This window comes from Meriones unguiculatus, chromosome 1 (assembly GCF_030254825.1).
Source record: "Meriones unguiculatus strain TT.TT164.6M chromosome 1, Bangor_MerUng_6.1, whole genome shotgun sequence".
Lineage (NCBI taxonomy): Eukaryota > Metazoa > Chordata > Mammalia > Rodentia > Muridae > Meriones > Meriones unguiculatus.
In genome coordinates, this window is record NC_083349.1 from 187,715,087 (window position 1) to 187,734,055 (window position 18,969).

The following is an 18,969-nucleotide window of genomic DNA, read 5'->3' on the forward strand; positions in this document are numbered from 1 at the left end:
AGAGAGTCCCCAAGCTTCATACCGACTTGCTCCTGCTGAGAAAGAAATAACACAATGTAACATTAATCCAACTTCACATTTTGACAGGTACGTGGAAGTTAGCAATGTATATTAAAGTCTATATGCTGCTATGGTTACTGATTATAATGTATTAACCAAAGCTGCTTTATTTAAGGAATTGTATACACAGACGTGATAATTTTTGCCCCTGTACTTCATTATTATGTAATTCCTATATCACCATATGTTGACTCTGAAACCCCAAGCACACGCTCATGTGTGGAATGGTTGGTCACCAGCTTGTGACACCCTTTTCAAGGTTGTGGGGTCCTTAGAAGGTGCCTGGCTTGCATTAATAGGTCGCTTGGAGTGAACATCAGGATTTCACACACTTTTGGTTCCGGGTTGCTTCCCTTACATCCTAGCCTTGTACATGACCCGGGCCATCTACCTTATCCCCCCACCACTACAGTCAGAGATATCTCACCACCATGCTCCCTGCTGTGACGGGCTGAAACCTCCAAGAATGGAAGACAGAGTAGATTCTTCCTGCCTCAAGTCGAAGACAGAGCAGTATGGTTGTTGCCAGGATGTGACAAGCTGGACCAAGTGTTTCTTTACTATTGGAACTGGTTGGGGTGTGTAGAGCGCTTTGGAGATACAGGGTAGAGAAGCCAAAGAATACATGAGTTGAGCTTGTGGAAGACTGCAATGTTGACAGAGAGGCAAACAGGGATGGCCATGCTCATGTTCCACCTTGTGAGAACAGGGCTTTCATCAGGAATTGGGCTAGCAGCCTTCCATATTACATTTAGATGAGGGATCCGCTATACTTTGCCTGTGTGCTAAAGATTTCAGTGAGCCTGAATTCAGAGGTAATAGATTAGTTTATTTGGGAGATGACATTTTAAGACAGCATCACACTTAGGCCTTGATGTGGTTATTGTTCACTGCTTTTAGCTGTCCTTATAGTGAGAGTGAAAGAAACCCAGAGCAGAAAGATGTATGCAGTTCATCAAAGGGATCATGACTGCATTTAAAATTATAGCCAAGTAGGTATCCGTCAACAGATGAATGGACAATGAAAATATGATGCATATAAAAAATAGAATATTATTCAGCTGTAAAGAAAAAAATGAAATCATGAAAAATTTAGAAAAATAGATAGACTTGGAAAGTTTATTAAGTAAAATGACCCAAACTCAGGAGGACAAAAAAACAAAACAAACAAAACCCTGTATGTTCTCTCTCATAGGCCAATTCTAGACTATAATTATATATGTAAACATATGTAAATATATGTAAAGTATAGATATAGTATACATTTTAGAAAGGAGACCAAAGATAAAAGTAGGTGATGTGGAAAGATGAATTTAGGCAAAAGGAGAATGGACTCAAGAAAGAAGATATAACCCTCCGTTCCCCCAGTTTCAAGTACCTCCTAATTTTTCCTATTTTCACAGTGGATAGATGAGTAAAACTATAATTGACAGAGCAAATGTAAGACCCCAGGTGAAGCTCCGTTGCTTCAGAACAGCTGCTTTATTGCACAGACACTGGTGAGATGTACATGTGACTTCCTTAAGCTAGTCATTTGATTTTTATTTGTGGGTTAATTAAGAATAAGGTGACTTCAGTGTAAAAAGTTATAGGCAACATAGCTGGAATTGTTAAAATGATTAACACCGTTAAAGAGAAGCCATATACATTACCATATACCATTAAAGAGAAACCATAAACATATACATATACATCTGGAATTAAAGGCACTTCGTGGGAACCACCCACAGAAAGTGTCAGGGTATCAAATCATAAATTCATTTGAAAGAAGAAAGTCTCAGGGAAGAGCGCTGGAAAGAGAAGGCATCCAGAGCCCATCCCTAAAACCACCAAAAGGAAGTGTTTCCTGGGTTCAGCCTCACAGGCAACCAGAGACTGCTGCAGCCTGTGTGAGAGGGAAGCCAGCTACTTTAGGAGCTTAAAGGCAGCTTGTTCTCACTAAGTGCCGCTTTTCGAAGGATATCCAAATGTAACAGTTGTGGAGTCATAGGGCTTGCACTAAGGTTTCAGAGAAAGGCCGGTGAGGCTGGGCAAAGTGTAATAGATTATGATTCCTTGAGGTTTGCTCTGGGGGACCGAATTGCAGTGGAGACTCCAGGATATTGAAGATGCCAGGAATAAGAAGTATCTTCAGGGGAAAGTGGCAGGTACTGAATGGAGCAAGCCCAAGGGAAAAACCAGGTGGGCTGTGGCAGCAGGGGTGGGTGGTGGCGGGTGGTGGTGGTGGTGGAGAGTAACTGAGTCCATTTGAACTTGTATCACAGCACCACACACTGCAGATGCTGAACGCAGGGCTGCAGGATTTAGTGTTTGACTTGCTGGGCTTTGGTCTTATTTTGGTTTAATATTTCTTCGATATCTTCTCATTCTTCCACTTTTGGAATGGGAGTATTTACCCTGTACCATTGAGTATTCGAAGCATGTAATTTTAGTTTTCATTTTACAATGGCTCACAGCAAAGTGATAACCTTGGATTTCAGAAACACTGAAAAGAATTTCATCTTTTAAGTGATGTGAAAATTGTTAATACTGTTTGGACTCTGCCAGTTGGATAGAATGCATCTTTGCAATGTGAAGTGACCATGAACCTTTAGCATACAAAGGAAGAATGTTGTGGTTTAATCAGAAATGTTCTGCATAAGCTCAGAGTTTGAGCACTTGGTCCCAGATTGTAATGCTTTTTGAAGACTGCAGTGGCTCTTGTAGGAGAGCCACAGCTACAGGAGGAAGGTCATTAGACAACAGACATTTGAAGTTTATATCTTCAAGGCCCTGGTTCTGGCCTGAAGTCTTATCACCCTTGATTTAAAGACCCTCTACTTCATGCTCCTATTGACACAACTTTCCCACCATGATAGAACTGAATTTTATATATGAGCCGAATTAAATCCTTTCTCCTTTAAGTTGTCTTTCAAGTATTGTGTGACAACACCTGTGCCTATCATCAAAACAAAACAAAACAACAACAAAACCCTCTGTCCTAATGTTAATTTTCAATATTAACTCCATGTGTTAAACTACAGAAGTAAGGAAACTACAGAAGTAAGAAACCACAGAAGTAATAAAACTCATGGTCACTTGGTTTTGGCCTGAGAATGCTTGAAGACTGTCATTGTCTTCCACTTCATTTCCATGCTTTGACATGGTAGCTTCACCTAGGTTAATAGGGAATGATGCCCTGCAAGCAAAGAAGAGATGAGTTTTCACCTTTCTTCAAAACACAGTATCATTATGAACTCCAAAGATAGTCTGAAATGTGAATGTATCCCAATGATGGCCCTGAACTCACCATCCTCCTGCCTCAGCCTTTCAAATTCTGGAATTATAGGCATGGCTATAAAGTCTTTTGGGAAAATTACAAGGCATTCTCTGTTGCCTGAATATTTGTTCTTACTACATAGCCATTATCCTGAATGCCTTGGGCAAGGGCCCATCCCTTCTACTTCTGCAGTACCATTAAAGAAACATCTAACCTGAAAGGGCAGGTCTACTTCCATTCTCTTTGCCTGTGTTGCTTAGTGTCTGGCCTTCCTCTTTTTTATGGCCCCAGTTCTTTGGGGAATAAAGGAGGCTCCAGGACACATCTTATAAGTATAAATTGGACTGGCTTACTTGAAATCTGTCTTCATGGCACCTCCATCCCAATCTACCACATGCATCTGAGCCTTGCCTATCAGACAATGCCACAAAAAGTAAATGAGTTTGGAGATGAGCAAAAGCACAAACCATCACACAGGTCTAGACAACCATCTCTCTCTCTCCCTCTCTCCCTCTCTCTTTGTCTCTGCCTCTCTCTCTCTCCCTCTCTCTGTCTCTGTCTCTCTCTCTTTCTCCTCCTCTCTCTTGTTTTATTTTAAGACAGACTCTAATTGTATGTTCCAGGCTGATGTATGTGATCCTTCTGTTTCAGCTTTCCAAATGTTAAGCTATTCACCTGCAGCATCAGGTCTGGGTTACTTCCATTCTTGATTCTGTGTTAAGGCCTCCATGCATTAAATCTCCCCTTTTCTCTCCTTTCTGACTATTCCTTAAACTCTTGAGCTACTCCAGGGCTGGTGTGCCTGTGATTAAAGCTCAGAATCATTCCACACAGAGAATGGCTTCTAAAAGGCTAATTCAAACACAGAACTGGATTTCTTTGTCTTGAAAATCATTGACACAACCACTCAACCTTACTGAAACAAAAATATATTTAATGATGAATATTAGTTTTCAGGCTGCTATTTCATCTATAAAACCAATGTTTTATTTAAGGGTAGTTCAATTTACAGAACAAACAAGAATCATACCTTGGTAATTGTTAACAGCATAAAAAACCATTTGATCAAAACCTTTAAACTCCATCAAATGTTATGTTATAATGTTAAGTGTTATAATACAGGCAAACAAGTGGCTACAATGAGATAAAGACTCTCTCCTAATTGCTACTTCAATTAGTAGTTGATATTCAGATAATGAAAACATCTAATATAATTTAGATTCTACAAAGAGGTCATTAACAAGCACTGTGCAGCCAAGAACTGGACTGTGCATGTTTTTGTTTTGCTCATGCAGTAAAAAAATTATTTGAGGTTGTATTTAAAAACTGGAAGAATGAAAGCATTTGACAGTTTCACTCCCCTTCAAGCGTGAGAGACTCTGACAAGCTGAGGTCCATTGCTCCACTCGGTGATGCTCGGCCAGAGCTGAGTGGCAGGAACTAGCTCCAGGAGAGGGCAAGACGGTCCGAGTCTTGAGTATGTACCAGGACACCTGCAGGCTTGGTGCATCAGGCTGCAGATCCCTGGGCCCCATCCTCATTCCAGTCACGTGGTCTGTGGTTGGCCCCCAGCTCACCTTCCAACATTCTCCCAAGCACTGCTGCCGCCGTTTAGGCATCTTCACCCAAGGACCACCGAGGCTCTCACTGGACTTTCTGTGTCCACTTCATGTTGGCACTTCTCCTCCATTGCCCACTGTAGGCACCACTGCTACTCATTACCAAGTTCACATTATCATTATTTAGAGAGATATTTCCCTACAAGTCTCCTCCGAAAGCAAACATTAAGACAAACAAAAAGCACAGGATAAATGCCTATATCCTTGTGCAAGCAAAGAGTGCATGCCTACGTGTCAGTGGAGTCTGTTACTCATTCCAGCCGTGCTTTCCTTAGGAAAGAAGATTAAATCTGGGCATTGGCACTTTGGGTTTAAGGCATCAAGGCTTGCTTTTAGCTCTTGATCTGGAGTTTAGTAGCTCTGTGACCGAGGGAAAGAAAGTCTCATTTTGTGTGTGTGAGTGTGTGTGTGTGTGTGTGAGTGTGTGTGTGTGAGTCTAACAGAGGGATGTCAATGCTATCTGCTCTGGTGGGTTACTGTGAAATGGCAACAACAAATGAAGAGTGTAGACCATCCAGCGAAGGCTCAGCCACTGCTGTCTCTCAGTGTGATCACTGACATTTTATGGTACATTTTAAAATTAAGCAATTACTCGTTGGACAAGGAGCAAATTCTAAAGAGAGACAGAGGCAGGGACCTGGAAAAGCTGGGTGAGAAAGGGCAAAACTCAGCAGAGGCTTGCAAAAAAATACAAAGAACAACAAAAATGTATGCTCAAAGTCATTGTCAGAGTAAGAAAATCAAGACTATCGAGGGCTGAAGGAAATCAACGATTATGAAGAAAAAGACAAGAGATAAGAACCCTAAATTGTTGGGCCAGTATAATGTTTTATTTCTTGGTCAAAGAGAAGAATTTTCAGTTACAAGAGAATAAGAAACAAATCTAGAGGGATCTAAGAACCAGCCAACCAGTCAAATGTGCCCATATTAGAAGAAGGGGTTATCTAAGGAGTGCCTACCAGCCATGTTTGTATAAGGCTGCAGTTGGGAAGAAGGAAGAGGTGGCTTCACAGCCACAAGTAAGAATCTAGGAGGAATCACACAGTGAGAACGAGTGACCCAACAACACAGAGCTTCATGTTTGTTCTGGTTTCCAACAACGAGAAGAGAATCCACCCATTTTCATGAATTTTATATTTACCCCAGGTGGACTGTTAAATAGGCTGTTCATAGCAGGAAGAAGGGAAAAGAATGAACGTAAGAGGTAGCTGTTGGTTATTAAATGTGGCCTTTCTAGCATGTTTTTTTTTTTTTTTTCCTTTCTGAAGAACCTTAGTAAGCTCAGAGGTTATGGAAATGACTCAGTCATTCAGCAAATATGCCTATGAGTGTTTTGCTCAATAGAGATCAGGTGAAAGCATATCACTTGTGTTCTTCTTCTTTTCTTTGTCAGAGATACAGCAATGTGCTCACTCATTATTGAATACAGTCTAGAAGCAGACATCTTAGAGAGAATGAAGCAGAGGTCTGGATAAGCAAGAATCAAAAACCAGTATATTTTTCTCTAAAATTGAAAACCCAAGAGTTGTTAGATGGAGTAAAAGAACTCAAATCTAAAGACTCTGACTCAACCGTGTTAATGATGTGGGTGAAGATGTATGTAGCTCTGAAGGCTCTAGATCCAGCAATCATTAACTTAAATGGCTGTGAAAGTTCCACGGTGACTGAGAGTTCATAGGAAGGGTATGTTGAATGATTATGATTTTTTTTTTCTTTTCTCCAGCAGTCCTACGCTACCAGGATGTGGAAGAACAACAGACAGAGAGAAGACAGAATGGTCTAAAACTAAGAAGTTTCAGCTGGGTGTGGTGTTGTACACCTGTAATCCCAGCCCTCGGAGAGGAGAGGCAGAGGCAGGCCGATCTCTGTGAGTTCAAGGTCAGCCTCTGTACAAAGTGAGTACAGGCCAGCCAAGGCTACACAGAGAAACTCTGTCTCTACTCCCACCTCCCCAAATGAGAAGTTTGCAGAGATGGGAAGATAGAAGAATAAGGAAGGTGGAGGTCTAAGCAACAGGCGTTGTTAAGAAAGTAATCTCGTGAGTTGAAGGTCATATGATGTTGGGTGTGCAAGGAAAAGATTCACTGAGACTCAGAAGCAACATAGGAGAGTTAGTAGAGATGGTAAAATCTAGTAGAGATGGTAAAAGCGGGTGGAAAGTTTACTAGGGTTATCTACTTTGCCAAGCAATTGTCCAAGGCCTAAATGAAGCTGTGGATGGCTGATTCGTGTGAAATGGACTGCTAGGTATCCCTCATTGCTTCTTTTCTCTTTCCCCTTAACTGACCATGGTATTTTAGTGAGAATTCTTAATAAAATTTTTAAGGAAGAAAGAGCTTAACTGACAGTATTTTTCATCTAGATATAAGACGACTGCATGCAAGTGAATCGACATTTACATGGTGAAAAAGTAACTTTCAGGGTTTCAGTTGACTGTAAATTCACTAATATTATCACCAAGAGCAATAATAAAGGTAGTGTTTTGAGTACCTTTCATGAGTTGGTTATAGAAGCTTCATGTACATAGTAGATCTGTGAATCTCAAGTCCATAGACTATGTTGAGCTAGGAAATAGGCTTTAACTCAACTGGACATTTAACTGGGGCTAGTGGGCTAAGGTTAACAATCTCGGGTCACCTCTCGATCTTTCTCCCCTTGGGTTCAGACATAGGCCCTGGAAGGACTTACACTGTCTGTCAGTGAGGCAGGGGGAGTGGGGACCTTCTGGTCATCGAGCATTCCTTCTGTTTTAGATACCCCAAACACTTTGGGGTCCTTTATAAGTGCAAGCTCAACATGTTATCTGGCTCCTTCCCACATAGTAATCTTTAGAAGGTTATTGACTCATGTACCTAGATTCATGAGGAAGCCATCTTTTCTTCAGGGACCTTCCCAGTATAAAGGACACTGGGTTTCTTGGGCCCATGGCTGTGTAATTTCTTCTTGCCACCTCTTCAAACTCTGACCTAAAGAATGCTATTCTAGGCAAGGATTATAAAAAGTGAGTACTTTTTAACCCATGCACCTCCCACACATTTGGTCTTTATGCCATTCCCCAGCTCTAAGTTCCCCATTTTAAAACACAGACACAAAAAGTGGTTGCTGACAATTTCTGCTTTCTGACCAGCTGTATTCCCTTGGTGAGGCAATGTGCTAAGGACTGATTGATTATTCAACTTGTAATGGGGAAAGACTGGGAGAAAAATGTGTCCAAATAACCACCTGACTACAACTCATTAAGTCCTTTCTTCCTGGGCAACAACATTTTAAAATTAGGTTTGGACTTGGAACTGTACCTAAAGCTTCTCTTCAGTTAAAGTTTCTACAGTTCTGTCATGGCTGGGCAAGAGCAGGTTTGTGTTGCAAAGACAAGAGAAACCAGGCAGGCTCTTTCCAGGAAAATAGTAGTAACTGGTCAGACTCCAAGGGGAAGGGCTCTGATCTTCTGGCTCTCAGGGTATTTGGAGAGAGTCTAAAAAGAAAACAATAGTGACCCAAACTGAAAACTGTTATCTGACACACTCTTGAAATCTGTAGCCCCTGAAGGTGAAATTTCACCTCTGTCAGACTAGGCCTAACTGTTCCTCATCTCTAGCTTCTTTTCTGCTAGTGGCTCAGCAGGGCTATGCATCCTTAGAGATCCACTCTCCTGCCTTTAGGTCAGGATTACAATGCTACCACAGAGGCCTCTGAAATTTCCCAGAAGCTCATTCTTAACAAACCTCTGTTGATAGTGGTTGTTCAGAGATATGCACTAAGATTTCAAGTATGATAAAACTCAAGGGGTGTGCAATCACACTAGGAAGATCTAGTATGTGCCAAACGCCCAGCATAGCACGGCCATAGTAGTCAGTTTTCCGCTGTAAGCAAATCCCACCAGACACAATCAACTTTTAAAGAGAGGAGGTTATTTTGGCTCATGGTTTCAGAGCCTTCAGTCCATGATCGGTTGGCCCCTTTGTTCTTTTAGCCCAGGAGGATGCATCACATCATGGCAGCAGCATGCCACTGGGATCGTGAGATTGCTTACCTCGTGGCTGAAGAGTGAAGAGAAAGAAGCGAAGGGACTAGAGTTCTACCACCCTGCTCAGGAGCACAATGACCTACAGGTTTCCGACTAAGTCCAATTTCTTAAAGGATGTACTGTCTCTCAACACACGTTACTTGGAACCAGGCCTTTATTTCATGGATCTTTGGATCACACTTGAGATTCAAAACACAGCAATGTCACAAATTCCTCTGTGCCACTGTTCTAGGAGTCTGGAGATGGAGGGCATGAACTCGAGCTGTCAGCTGATATACCCAGTGGCACTTGAATTACAGCTGCTTTTGGAACCACACATAAAAATAGCTCTAGTTCAATTTGCAGAAATTCTGACCCAAAAGAACATGGCTGAGTTCAAAAAGGATGAGTTATTCTCAGAGCCTCACAAGCAACTGCAAAGGAAATCACATCCTCGGCGACACCAGTAATTAACACTAATGATATCTCTCTCCCAGACATACGCTTTGGAGATAAAATGAGATTGCATGAGCCAAAGAACATGGGCTGCCAGTCAGATATGCACTGGCCTTATCTGTTGTAACCGTGTACCCAACAGCTATAGCCAGTGCTTTTACGCTTGGCTATTAAATCCAGAGTGAGTCCCTTCCCTCACACCCACGGCACTGATCCCTCTGCTATTTAAATCTAAGCCTTAAAGCCTCCCAATACTAAAGCACCATTTCCAGATTGCAACTTAAGATGAATATCCTGCCTTTTATGTTGCAGTTTTGAAATGGATTCAATCAGAAGAACACTTTGATATGGTAAATACCTACACATCAGTTCATCTACTTTCAAATTAATCAAAATATTTAGGCATCTTCACAGAAATTTCTAATAGGTATAAAACAAGGCAGTGGTTATTTACTCTGTGGTATCAGAACGTATTTTGGGAAATTTCTACTTGACTTTTATGCAATGAATAAAAGCTGGTTTCAGGGAACTCTGTTGTCAGAATAACGAATGTTTGAAAACACAGTGATTCAAAGCCTGTCCGATCTGGCTGTTGAGTATGTGTCTAACCGAGTGTTAGAAGGAAGGGAATTCTTCCTTCTTCTGTGTTCTACGCCTCCTTTGGCGATGAGCTCTTTATCAGTGTGGACAGGGAAGGGCTGAACGGTTAGGTTGGAAGGCAGTGTGGTGCATTGCAAAGGCACTCAGGATGCTAGCTGCAGGGTGCGCTTCCTGAAGAGCGCTCTAGTCCTCCTTACTTTACACACTCACACCTCAAGTTGTCTCAGATTCGCTAAGCACGGCAGGAGTAGCAGGAGGTACTCGAGGAGAAGCAGAGCCCTGGCTTGACATGAGAGAAGTGGCATGTACAGTTCTCTAAGGAAAATGAGTTCTATAATCATGAATTCAGACCGGGGCAGCAGCATGAATCTAAGTACTGAGGCCAAATTTCTAAGTCCCATGTTAAGCCCCTTCAACACATTAGCACCTCTACCCCAGCATCCTCAAACTGCATTTTTCTTGAACAAAAGTTATTATCATCAACCTTATTGTTTTGCTTTTACCACTGTCATTTAAAATTGTACTTTACAGGCTAAATTAACCCACACCTACCTCACCCTCAGTCTAGACTACAAAAACCTCAGGAATTATGAGTAAATATCTTGACATTTTGGTTAACTGGAGTGAGAGAACTTTTAGACATGAGTGACTACAGGCATAACCTTTGCTTGTCTTTACTGGCGTGGGTGAGAGGATTCACGGTTGTATTAGAAGGTATGTGGGCAGAGGCAGGGGAATTTAGAAAAGTATGAAATTGCTTATGAGGCTTGTATGTTTGTGTTTTTTCAATAGCACAATATAAAAATAACTAAGTATTGCAAAATACCATGTTTGGATAACAAAAATAGAACAAACAGAATATAAATATATGTTATATATAAATACATAAATAGAATTTGAACATATAGATAACAGTAGGTACAATCTTTCAGAAATACACAGAGTTTAAAATTCTTTTAAAATTTGCTGTTGCATGCAGGAATCCATAATTTTTACATGCGTTGTCAGATGGGAGGATTCAGTGTAGAAATGAATTAGGAGGATGTAGAACCTGGAGAATACAGTGGAGCAGAGACGCGGAGGAGAGAGATCTGAACATATCACAGAATAAAAAAAACCCATGAAATCAGGGTAGCATATATTAAAGCGCAAGCCATGTTTACTTCTGACACAAATGCTTGCAAGTTACTGTGTGTGTGGTTATGCTTTTAGCTTCAGGTAGGCTGCAGGTCTGGGCTGAGACATTTTGTACCATATAGATGCTTCGTCATTGAAAATGGGTCATGCCCAAATAGACCCGCTGTAGGCTTAAATGAACTTGACATATCCACCATGATAGCGTCTTGACAGTACAGTGGGTAGTAGTGCTGTTCTCCATCATGGCTCAGCGACTGGGAGCCGGTTACAGCTTGTGGCTACCACCTAACCACTTGAGAAAGTACCTCACTGCACATGGCCAACCCAGAAAAAGGTCAAAATCCAACGTACAGTTTCTATAGAATGCTTACTGCTTTCTCACCATCCACAGTGAAAATCATTCTAAATTTGAACCACCTTCAGTTGAGGGCTGTATTCACTTTGCAGCCTAAGTTGAAAAGACATTTGCCACCGTGGAAAAGATCCTCTCCTGGGGCAAGGGTAACTCCACAAAACATTGTAAACATCTGTCAGGATCTACCCTCACACTGGCTAAAGCCAGTGACATGGGCCGGCTTAAAGCTTGGGCGTGGTGAAGTGTCCTCTTGTTGCTGTGAGAAAAGTGACAAGAACATGTTAATTATAATTCTAATGCAAAGGAATAAAGAACCAGAACCAGCAAGCCAATGTACCAATATAGTCTCCATCCTTCACACCCTATCAATCCCTCTCTCACACACCCACGTCTACCCCAAACATCCGATTCCCTGATGGTTTCCGAGGAGACAAGAAGGTCTTGGAATCTATGACAACTCCAGATGCAATTCCTCTTGTTCTGGGTCCTAGAAATATTTATTTATTTTTATTTTTTGATGTATTTATTAATTTAATCTCTTTTTAGTCTGATCTCAGGCTCCTTCCTCCTCTCCTCCCAGTCGCACCCTCACACTTTCATCCTGCATTCCTCCCTTTCCTTTTATTCAGAGAAGGGGAGGTCCCCACGGGGTACCAACCCACCCAGGCACCTCAAGTCACACAGGAATAAGTGCATCCTCTCCCGCTGGGGCCGGACTAGGCAGCCCAGCTAGGGGAAAGGGACCCAGTGGCAGGCAACAGAGTCAGAGACCGCCCCTACTGTCTTTGTTAGGGGACCCACATGCTGACCATGCAGCATATCTGCTACATATGTGTGTGTGTGGGGGGGTTAGGCCCAGTCCATGCATGCTGTTTGGTTGGTGATTCAGTCTCTGTGAGCCCCCGTGGGCCCAGGGTAGTTGATTGTTTAGGTTGTCTTGTGGTGTCCTTGACCCCTCTGGCCTCCTCACTCCTTCCTCCCTCTCCTCCACAGAACTCCCCAAGTTTGACCTATTGTTTGGCTGTGGGTCTCTTACTCTGTTTCCATCTACTGCTGGATGATGCTTCGCAGAAGACAGTATTGTTAGGCTCCTGTCTGCAATCATAGCAGAGAGTAGCGACAGGAGTTGGCTCGCTCTCATGAGGTCTCAAGTTGGGCCAGTCATTGATTCGCCAGTCTGGAAATATTTAACTAAAAAGGTATATGTTTTCCCCCCACACATGCACTTTTAAGACACAGTAGTGGAACAGAAACAAGATACCCACATCCTCACCATAATAGGGAAGAGAAGATGCTTATAGCAATCGTGGGTTAGAACAACTGGAAAGTCCTGGGGGTAAACATTCCCCAACCTTGGGTAAGGGAATGCACTTGGATTTAACTTCATTACTGTTTCCTAAGTGTAGCTCCCCAAATCTTACCCCATATTCTTGTGGCTGTTGACACCACTCATTGGGAACTTCTTTTTGATGCAAAACCTCTCTTGACTACTTCTCAAAGTGGCATAGAGCAGCCCCTCTCGCTATCCAAACAGAATGAGAAATGTGGGACTTGGAGATTTTTTTTTTAACATTTCATATATGTATAGCATGTATGCTGGTTATATCTATCTCCCACTCCCTCCAGGTCCCTCACCTTGATTCCCTGTATTGTTGCTGCTGCCTTCTGTATGCTATGCCTCCACCGCCCCTCCCTGTTTCCCTGCAGGAGAAGCGTCTCTCAGTAGGAATGCCGAGATTACGGATGCATGCCACTGATCCAGCATCTTTTACGGGTTTGGGGGTCAGACTCAGGTCATTAGGTCTGCAAAGTAAATGATTTACCGGCTGATCTGTCTCATCCTCAGGCTTACTGTTTTGTTTTTAAGGATAATAGCCTCAAAACACGGGTAGCAAAAATAAAAGCAGATAAATGGATTTAGAAAATTAATAATTCTCTGCACAGTAAAGGGAATAATCAAAAGTCAGCTACATGGTGGGGAAATGTATTTTCAGATGATTCATCTGGCAAAGCATCTGGCAAAGCATCAGTATCCAGAATGTATAAGAAAGCAGAGAAGGATGAACAGCAGGAAATAAACAATCTAACCACAAAGCAGGCAAAGGATCCCAACTGACATTGTTCAAAGAAGAATGAGGAATGATGGCCAACAAAGACCTCCAGTCTTGCCAATCATCAGAGAAACAGAAATCGAACCTCGAGCTACCGTTTTCCTCAGACTAGACAGAGTGTCACCAAAAGAGGAACAGCAGCAAGGAGTGCTGTGAGGTTGCAGAGAGAAGGGAAGTCTTACGGATCATTTGTTAAGCTGCATGTTACTATAGTCACCAGAAAAAAAACAATATGGAGATTTCTCAGGTGACTAATATAGCTACCATATCATCAAGTAATTATGCTAGTGTATAATCACAGGAAGTGTTTACGCTGATAAAAGATTTGCACTTTGATGTTCCTTCACAAATGGTAAAATAAGGAATGCCCTTAGATGCATTTTAGAAGGTGAATGGATAGGGAAAAGATGTTATAAGTGTACAATTAAACCATTTTCAGCCATTAATGGAAAGGGATCCTGTCATTTACAGTAATGTGGATGGAACTGGAAGTCATGATGTTAAATAGAGTGGTCTGGAGGCAGAAAGCCACTCTCACTTATGGTGACTAATAAGCCCATCTTCTCGAAGATGGAATGGACTTGTGGTTCTTACAACAGGGAGGAAGACGGCTGGAAGAAAGTTCAGTAGGGAGCCTTAATACCCACTGAGAGAGGAGGGGTTACATGTGGATTTTCCTTAGAATGGTGGGGTGATAACTGGCTGAAAAAGTAGATTTCAAAATGGCTAAAAAGCAAGAGTACAAAATTCTGAGTCCGTAAAATGATTGATGCTTGAAGAAACGAAAATGCTCGTTACTCTGATTTCATTTAGTTCAATTATTATACATTGTGCACATGCATTGAAGCACCATCGTGTAGCTCATAGAGATGCACTGGCATGACATCTCACGAAAAACCTCCTTTTAGGTTTTCACAGGGAATGCACACCCACTCACCGATGCACATACTCATACACACACACACACATATACACACGTATGCACTTACACACACATGTAATAAAAAGAACGAAACAAGAAGACTTAGTTTTCATTTTCACACCAGTCCTACCATGCCACCATATAAATATAAATAATCATGGTTCTTTGTGATTCAGAATGGCTGATAGAAACTATTAGTGCAAAAGGTGCTAAGATGGGTAGATAGTGAAATTGAGAAGCAAGTGGAGTAGCTGGCTAACATGCCCTGATTTCATATAATGGAAGGCATTATCTGGTCCATCATGGGTACTGGGTGGCCGTCTAATGTCAGCTCTTCAACGAGGTAGAACAGGAAATTTCCTTAAAAGGTCCTAAAAAGAGCAATAACTCTGGGAGATGCTCATCGAGTCTGAAGGGGTTTCTCACTGTATTAGTGTCTGTGGCTGCCGGAGTAAATTGCCACAGTCTCAGCATCCTGCTCAGGAGCTCTGGTCTGCACCGTTGTCCCCGTGGGGAGGCCCACCTTCTGAGGGCTGTCGGGAAGAATTTGTTCCACTTCCCCTGCCCTGGGGCTGCCCACACTCCTTTGCCTCTTGCCTTCTCCCAGGCCAGCGATGTTCCAGAGTTTATCTCCCTGTGTCATTACAAGACTAAATTTCCCTCCCTCTGATTCCAATTTCCAGCGCCTTCACAGTCACAGTGGGCTCACCCAAATAATCCAGGATCACCACGGGGCAATTTTAATTTCTTCTGCTCCCTTAAACTCCCAGCGCCCTATAAAATGGCAGTGGTCAGACAGTACCCTGTCCACCACACTCTTGAAACGGAGATTTTGCTTTGTAGCCACATAAATCTGAAAGTCCTACTTCTCTCTTAGAGTTTTACAGCGTAAATCTCCAAACACCAAACACTCAGAGCTCCTGGAATAAAAATGGCCTCTCGTACCATCCAATCCGGGACCCTCATGTGCTTCCCCTGCACATCACATGGAGATGACCAAGAAAAATGTCGAGAAATAGACAAAGGAAGAATTGGTTTCTGGCTTAAAGGAGTTAAAAAAGCTTTCTCTTTTTCAATCATTAATTGCAAATTAATACTGAATTAATTAGCGTGAAGGGAGTTCATGGCAGAAGAGTGAAGAAAAACATCTGCACAAAACAGAAGCCCTAATTACCAGGCTTCTGCTCCGTCGTGAGGCGCCAAGCACAGCTGCAGCCGGAGCCTGGGCCTATTTTGCATTTTACCATTGACATATTGTGGCTTATGAATACTTTTTTTTTTTTTTTAAATCTGTCTAGGTCATTTTCTTACTCTCTCTGACTCTCTCCCTCTCATGTAAAAGTGAGTTAGCATTATTCCTTTCATCTAGTACCATCATGGGATTTTAAATAGTATTAAGATACTTTTTTTACATTAATGTTAAAAAAAACTGAAATAAATTCTGGGTCCTAGATATTGTGATGGTAATGGGGACTTGCCATGTCCCCGATGTTTTGGTACACGCAGCACTTTTCCCATAGGCTTATTGCATCAGCAGCTCCTGGTTATGTCTGGTATCACCCCTCCATGTAGACTAGCCAGCATCTCCCATCCCTTAGCTACCTCATGATGATACCGATAAACATAAACACAGAAAGCTGAGCCTTGTTCTTTCTTTTCTTTTTCTAATTCCCAGGGGGCAGTTGTTTTATGTGGTGGGGGCATGATGACTGTTTATAATGAAAAGGCCTTGGAAGGTCTCACTTGCTCTGAGATTATCCATGCAGTGATTATGCCATTGATGTCAATCTGCTTTATGATAATGGATTGTAAACTATTCTAAACCCACTCAACAAAGTACTGTCTCGTGCTTGCAGTCTTCCTCAGGCTCCCTCTGGCTACAATATCAATTTAGTTCCTTGTTTAGAAAAAGCCAAAGAAGAACTTTTTAGAAAGATATAAACAGAGCACAGAGCAGTCAAAACCTAAAAACGCATCGGAGCTTGTCACGTTAGCATGAAGGAGTCACAAAAGAGAAACTGTCAGTTTCTCTTACGTTCTGGAGAATGCCATTTATCTTGTACAAACACTGTCCAAGCAAGCTCCTAAATTGTGGAAGAGATCTATTCATGCTAGAGTCTGCCAGAGGCAAACAGCTATCCCAGCTTGATCCCATATCTGGTTTTAGGTTGGTAGTAGATTGTGATTATGATTTTAGCACGAATCATTTGTTTCAGAATTTCATACATGAGTATAATACATTCATGGTATTTTCATTCCCACTTCTCCATTTAATTCCTCCTACCCTCACTATATTTCCCCTCTCAACTTTTGTCTTTTTCTATGATTACACACACACACACACACACACACACACACACACACACACAAATCACGCATACTTACACTCACACACTCACTCACACACATATGTACATACACACTCACACACATGCACACTCACACTCACATACATGAACCTACTGAATCCAATCACTGTCATAGTTTATGTATGTGTGAGTGAGTGCTGAACATTTAGACTTGGGCATCCTATCAAGGTGCTGGTCCCTGAAGAAAATGACTCTCTCAGTAGCCATTGACTGCCAATAGCTCTTCGGCTAGGGGTGGGGCCTTGTGAATCTTCCCTTCATCTGTGTTGACATTTCCGCTGGTATGGACTCATGCAAGCAACCATATTCTATAGAGTTGCTGTAAGTTTTTAAAAAGAATTTGCATTTTATGTCTTATTATCTGGGTTCTCCTATCTAAGCACAGAGGGAAAACAGAGATCTACACAGACAGAGACTGAATGTGGAGTAAAGAATATGGTTTGAATGGAAATAAGATCAAAAGAAAATGTACTCCTTGACTTTACTGTGGCTGAATCTCACTCTCATTTTACACGCTTCCGTTAGGTACGAAGATTTCCTTCAGTTATGCTGGAGTCATGACTGCGTGAGCAGCATAAGAAAATGTGTCATTGCACATCTGTTGCATGTTCACAGTCAGGCAGTTACCTGTTATCTGAGAGGCACCTTCAATCCTCAATCCAAGCTCCTCTCCCCTTACCCATTTTCATTTGCTTCTCACATACAATTTGAACATATCATGTTACTGTGAGTAAGGCGGATGAAATGCCAATGAAGACAAGAAATGGATTCATGTCCCATACCTCTTGTCAATCTGATTTATAGAAACACACAATTGGGCTGGGGAGTTAGTTCCAACAGTAAAGCGTTTGTCTTGTGAGCATGAGGGCACGAGTTTATTCCCAGAATCCAGCCAGGCCGACACACTCAACACACATACCTATTCTCACAGATGCACCTGTACATACAAGAACACTTATAATTAAATGGAATAATATTTAAAAGTAGGTGTAGAACCAAGAACAAGAGAATACTGTTACGGCAAGTAAAAAGGTGACGTTTTGGGAGTGGGTTGAGTGGGCAATGAGTGGGTTGAGTCCACGCAGTTGAGATCAAGTGTACTTGGGAAACAAGTGAGCCAGTGACTTTGACACTGAGATAACAGCTTTAAAACCCACCTCTGCTTTATTTCCAGAAAGGACAGGAGTGTGTCGCCAATCGTCTGAGAGTATCAGCTGATACAAGGCAGTTCTCTTCTTAGGATCCCTGAGACTTTACAACAGGATCCAAGTGTGTTTTGTTAGAGATGCTGCAGCCAGTCACGACTGGCTGGCACTGCAGAAATTAAATGTCACAGCAAAGGGAATTACCGCAGCGAAAGAGAGAGAGAGAGAGAAAGCACTAAGGGAATGGTTATACTGTCTGTCACTGATGGCTGGTTGGTGGTCCCAAGGGCATAAAAGGAGTGTGTGTGTATGTGAGTGTGTGGTGTGTGTGTGTGTATGTGTAACTCCGAACACCTACCGAACCCAGTGATTTCCTCCCTCAACTATGATGAGTGTGCTGTGTTTCTTTTTCTGGGGGGTGTGAGGCAGCATTTACTCCCTGTGTGTGGGCTGATGACAGACTGAAGAGACAGCTCCATTCAAGTTGAGTTGACTGGACTTTCTTCTTCTTCTTTTTCTTTTGTATGACTTTTAGACTTTGCTTGTATTTTTTATTTTTTAATTAAATTTTTATTTTTTACATTAATTATATTTTATTTGCTTTGCATCCCAGCTGTAGCTCCCTCCCTCGTTCCCTCCCAACCCCACCCTCCCTTCTTCATTCCCTCCCATACCCCTCTCCAAGTCCACTGATAGAGGAGGTCCACCTCCCCTTCCATCTGACCTAGTTTATCAGGTCTCATCAGGACTGGCTACAATATCCTCCTCTGTGTCCTGGCAAGGCTGCTCCTCCCTCGAGACGGGGGGAGGTGTCAAAGAGCCAGCCACTGAGATCATGTCAAAGACAGTCCCTGTTCCCCTTACTAGGGAACCCACTTGGGCAATGAGCTGCCATGGGCTACATCTGTGTAGGGGTTCTAGGTTTTATGGTCC